This window comes from Xenopus tropicalis, chromosome 9 (genome assembly GCF_000004195.4).
Source record: "Xenopus tropicalis strain Nigerian chromosome 9, UCB_Xtro_10.0, whole genome shotgun sequence".
Taxonomy (NCBI): Eukaryota; Metazoa; Chordata; class Amphibia; order Anura; family Pipidae; genus Xenopus; species Xenopus tropicalis.
This window is the reverse complement of record NC_030685.2, coordinates 15352705-15357873: the sequence shown is the minus strand read 5'-3', so window position 1 is coordinate 15357873 and position 5169 is coordinate 15352705. Positions and strand designations below refer to the sequence as shown.

The 5169-nt window shown below is 48.0% G+C and overlaps 1 long non-coding RNA gene across 1 annotated transcript; it reads right to left on the bottom strand.

Moving 5' to 3' along the window:
- Window positions 1–2423: 2423 nt before the first annotated feature.
- Window positions 2424–4917, bottom strand: LOC116407703. Its single transcript, XR_004220509.1, has 3 exons — window positions 4077–4917; window positions 3691–3727; window positions 2424–2990 (listed from the first exon to the last, which is right to left on the bottom strand). It is a non-coding gene; the product is annotated as an uncharacterized LOC116407703 (long non-coding RNA).
- Between the last annotated feature and the right edge of the window lie 252 nt (window positions 4918–5169).

Below are 5169 nucleotides of genomic sequence, written 5' to 3'. Positions count from 1 at the left end.
GTCATGGTATATCTAGTATAAATACATTTAAAGCAACTGGACTTGTTTGGTAATCATTGAAGACGTTTCACTACTCATCCGAGCAGCTTCTTCAGTTCAACTGACTGGTATGGGAAGTCCTCAGCATATATACTCTTCCACTAATCCAATCACAATGGCACTTTGTAACTGTTCAGAAAGGTGACATCTGAAACTCACAGAGGTGTGAATGCTGTGGAGTTACTTTGAATGGATTACCAAAGTATCATGCAACTCTTCAAACAGGTGTTACTTTTTGGAGTTGCATGAATGGATGTGTGAAGAGTTCTGAAACTGCCGGGGTACAGATGTTAGAACAGCATTGTATGTAGCAGACAGATGGTGTCGAAGTCCCCCGCCTCTGTTAAGGGAAGGGACTGTGGCTGTGGGATAGCAGGTATAGTAGGGAGAGATGGTGCCTATAGTAGCAGTGGGGGGATAATAGCCTCTGGGAAGGGACTGGGGCTGTGGGATAGCAGGTATAGTAGGGAGAGATGGTGCCTATAGTAGCAGTGGGGGGATAATAGCCTCTGGGAAGGGACTGTGGCTGTGGGATAGCAGGTATAGTAGGGAGAGATGGTGCCTATAGTAGCAGTGGGGGGATAATAGCCTCTGGGAAGGGACTGGGGCTGTGGGATAGCAGGTATAGTAGGGAGAGATGGTGCCTATAGTAGCAGTGGGGGGATAATAGCCTCTGGGAAGGGACTGGGGCTGTGGGATAGCAGGTATAGTAGGGAGAGATGGTGCCTATAGTAGCAGTGGGGGGATAATAGCCTCTGGGAAGGGACTGGGGCTGTGGGATAGCAGGTATAGTAGGGAGAGATGGTGCCTATAGTAGCAGTGGGGGGATAATAGCCTCTGGGAAGGGACTGGGGCTGTGGGATAGCAGGTATAGTAGGGAGAGATGGTGCCTATAGTAGCAGTGGGATAATAGCCTCTGGGAAGGGACTGGGGCTGTGGGATAGCAGGTATAGTAGGGAGAGATGGTGCCTATAGTAGCAGTGGGGGGATAATAGCCTCTGGGAAGGGACTGGGGCTGTGGGATAGCAGGTATAGTAGGGAGAGATGGTGCCTATAGTAGCAGTGGGGGGATAATAGCCTCTGGGAAGGGACTGGGGCTGTGGGATAGCAGGTATAGTAGAGAGAGATGGTGCCTATGGTAGCAGTGGGGGGATAATAGCCTCTGGGAAGGGACTGGGGCTGTGGGATAGCAGGTATAGTAGGGAGAGATGGTGCCTATAGTAGCAGTGGGATAGTAGCCTCTGGGAAGGGACTAGGGCTGTGGGATAGCAGGTATAGTAGGGAGAGATGGTGCCTATAGTAGCAGTGGGGGGATAATAGCCTCTGGGAAGGGACTGGGGCTGTGGATAGCAGGTATAGTAGGGAGAGATGGTGCCTATAGTAGCAGTGGGATAATAGCCTCTGGGAAGGGACTGGGGCTGTGGGATAGCAGGTATAGTAGGGAGAGATGGTGCCTATAGTAGCAGTGGGGGGATAATAGCCTCTGGGAAGGGACTGGGGCTGTGGGATAGCAGGTATAGTAGGGAGAGATGGTGCCTATAGTAGCAGTGGGATAATAGCCTCTGGGAAGGGACTGGGGCTGTGGGATAGCAGGTATAGTAGGGAGAGATGGTGCCTATAGTAGCAGTGGGGGGATAATAGCCTCTGGGAAGGGACTGGGGCTGTGGGATAGCAGGTATAGTAGGGAGAGATGGTGCCTATAGTAGCAGTGGGGGGATAATAGCCTCTGGGAAGGGACTGGGGCTGTGGGATAGCAGGTATAGTAGGGAGAGATGGTGCCTATAGTAGCAGTGGGGGATAATAGCCTCTGGGAAGGGACTGGGGCTGTGGGATAGCAGGTATAGTAGGGAGAGATGGTGCCTATAGTAGCAGTGGGGGGATAATAGCCTCTGGGAAGGGACTGGGGATGTGGGATAGCAGGTATAGTAGGGAGAGATAGTGCCTATAGTAGTAGTCAAGTTAATAATGGCGGTGGAATAAGGAAACTGCAGAGCAAGATTGTGACAGCAGTATAGTTCAGCCATTTTGTAGGCCTTCGGTACAACTCCCAAATCCCACCAACACCTTAATGCTGTCAGTAGGTGCTCTATATAAATAGGGCCCGCAAACATCTATTTTGCCACTGCACCCTGTTACCACAAAAGACAACTCTGCAGGTGGGGGGGGGGGGGTCCATTACTTTTCTGATACACCTTAAAATAGCTTAGAGGTAAGAAAGCTGTGCAAATGTTGCATTTCAGGTATAAACTACTATATATGCTGTATATGTATAAATATGTATATATGAGGAGAGCTTGCTATACGTCTGAATGCTGTGCCATGCAGTGATAGTGCCATTATGTGTGGAGATTTACAAGGAATATAGGAAATGTACCAAGCCCCACTGGGAATTCTGGGTATTTATTGGCTGCATGGGAAGCCTGTGGGCCTTTATCCAGACTCCAGCGTTTAGTCATTTTCCTATCAAACCTGAGCGACAGTGGTCACCATAATATCAGGCGCAACTTACCCATTAATTGCAGGGCTTGCATTTAGCTTATTAGTAAAGATGTTTTTAGCTAAAGGAATGAAGCAGACGTTGCTTACTGGGCCAATAAACACAGGCAGCCTAACAGGAGAGCAGCAGGTAAGTCGTTATGACTGTAGTATAATAGAGAGACCCTCGTAGCCCAGTTAATGCCCGTTCCTATCACTGTTTAGGGGTGGGAATGGATCAGACTAGTATGGGCCGGGGACTGGTGGCGGCAGTGCATGGTGGCCGGGGGAATGTGATGAATGCTGTACAGAGAGGCAGGGGCCTATTTACAGAGCAAAGAGCGTGTCCTCGGAGCGATCCTGCTTCTTCCTTCCGGCGGGATTCGTGGGCGGAGCCGGCTCTCCAGTGGGGGGGGATGGCAGATCTGGCACCCTTTCTGCGGCTTTGGCTCGCTCTTCTAAAAACTTGTCAAATTCTGAAAGTATAAAAAGAAATAATCAGCTTCTATATAACACTGCTATATCATTCTTCTGTGGTTGTTATACAGAGCTGTATTAAGGGGCTCTGCTGCCCTAGGCAGCCCCGTCCCTTGGGGATCCGTATGTGCCGACTGGTACCCATCTCCGCTACTAGATTTAGTATCTGCCAATGGGCTAGGGGGAATTTCTTGCACTGGCCTATGAAAAGGACCACTGGGTATGGGGTAGAACATATAGTAGCACTAATCCTGCTTCATATAAATAGTTTGACTGTAGTTTGCCCCAAAGCAGCCCTGCTTATGAGCCAATGGAAACTGGCAGCTAAATGGAGCAGTTAGGGTGAAGACACACAGAGCTGCTACTGGTCATGCCAGAAAATCCCCTGCCATAGACAATACTGAGAATTGCCTCTGCTAAAACACACGTAGAGACATTTATCATTAAAGGAGAACTAAACCCTCTACACATTAAAAAAAAAAATAAAAAATATCTCTGCATAGGTAACAACTCTCCTAACTGAATCGCTGAATTGATTTTATACATTCATACATAAACAGATAGGTGATTGCTTCGTTTGATATATTGCAGCTCTATGCAGGCGCCATCTTCGCCATCTTACACTGACGGCTATGAGTTCCATTCATTGCCAATGGATGAGTCCTGTTTAGGATGAGCAATCCCTATGGTGGCACCTACCTTCGCTCGTCACTCCTTCCTCCAGTTCATCTCCCTTCTGCAACAAGAACAAGAGTTAATCTCTCTGGGGTAGAAGAGCACAACAAGCCCTGCTATTGGTTGGAAGCAGCAGGCTAGACCCCCCCAGACCCCGCTGGATAATATATATAGCCACTTGATGGCAATAATAGGAAACAAATCAGTAACCCCCAGCAGGGGGAGGTTGTAGTGTAATAAAAGCTGGAGAACTGCAGGTTGCCCATAACTGCTCAAGAATAAAATGCAGCCTCATCCTCCCCCCCCCACCTCACATTTTCTGTAACATACCCACCTCCATTACCCCCCCCCCGGACAGGTATGAGCTGTGCCAATAACCCAGCAGAATAGGCAGTATAAAGGCATCTCACCACGTCTTTACTGAGCCACTCCTCTATATCATCCATGTCAGTGGGCTGGGAGACTGGAATCTATGGTGCCCAGCAGCAGCAGTGAATGGAGCATGGGAGGAAGGGAGTGAAGCAAAGAAATGGGGTGGGCGGGGTGGGTGGGGGTCAGAGAATAATAAAGAAATAAAAAGCAAAATCATGAAAATGGAAAACATGCTTAAAATTCTGAATGATTCAAATAAAAGCCAAACCATAACATAAACAGGGGGTTAAAGTAACACAAAAGGTGAAGAGATGCAGTGTGTGGTTATATCAGGTTAGATGGAGTATTAGCCAGCCTTCTGGCTAGCGCTGAACTACAGCCCCCAGCATGCCCTGTGGTTCAGGCATTACTGGAGAGCCACGAGTTGGCCATCTTATAATGGGATGGCCCTTCCCGCGCCTATTAGTGGTGTTATTATACTGGCACTAGGACTCTATGGTTGGAATGTACAACTCCAGATGTCACTGCACTACAGCATCCATCGCCCCACAGTGCACCAGTGGCCCTTGGGGAATGCTGGGACTTACATGTGCCCTATTATGCCCTAGACTGTACCACTAAACATTCTCATAAGCCAGGCCTCCATTACAGTTACAGTTAATGCCACCCCAATCTAATTGAATCCCTCCCTCTTCACTGCTAAACCCCACCCCTTCCAATGCTCTACACAAGGGCTGTCACAATTTACAAGCAGCAACACAATACGTAATCTATGGCACTAAGGGTGCTTTGCTCATTGCATTTTTAGGGTGAAGACACACAGAGCTACTAGTAGCAGCTACTTGTCGTGGCTACTAAAACAGACAATGCTGATCATTTACTGATAATTGTATCTACATGTGTATTAGCAGAGGCAATTCTCAGTGTTGTCTATGGCAGGGGATTTTATGGGGTTTAGTAGCCGTGAAAAAGAAGCTGCTACTAAGTAGCTCCGTGTGTCTTTGCCCTTATGCTGGCCATACACGTTCTTCTTTCGACAAATGTTCAGATATCGATCGTATGTTTAAATGCAACGATCTAAAACTAACTGAAATTGTAGGATAAAGCCCTAAAAATACCAAATGGGAGGAT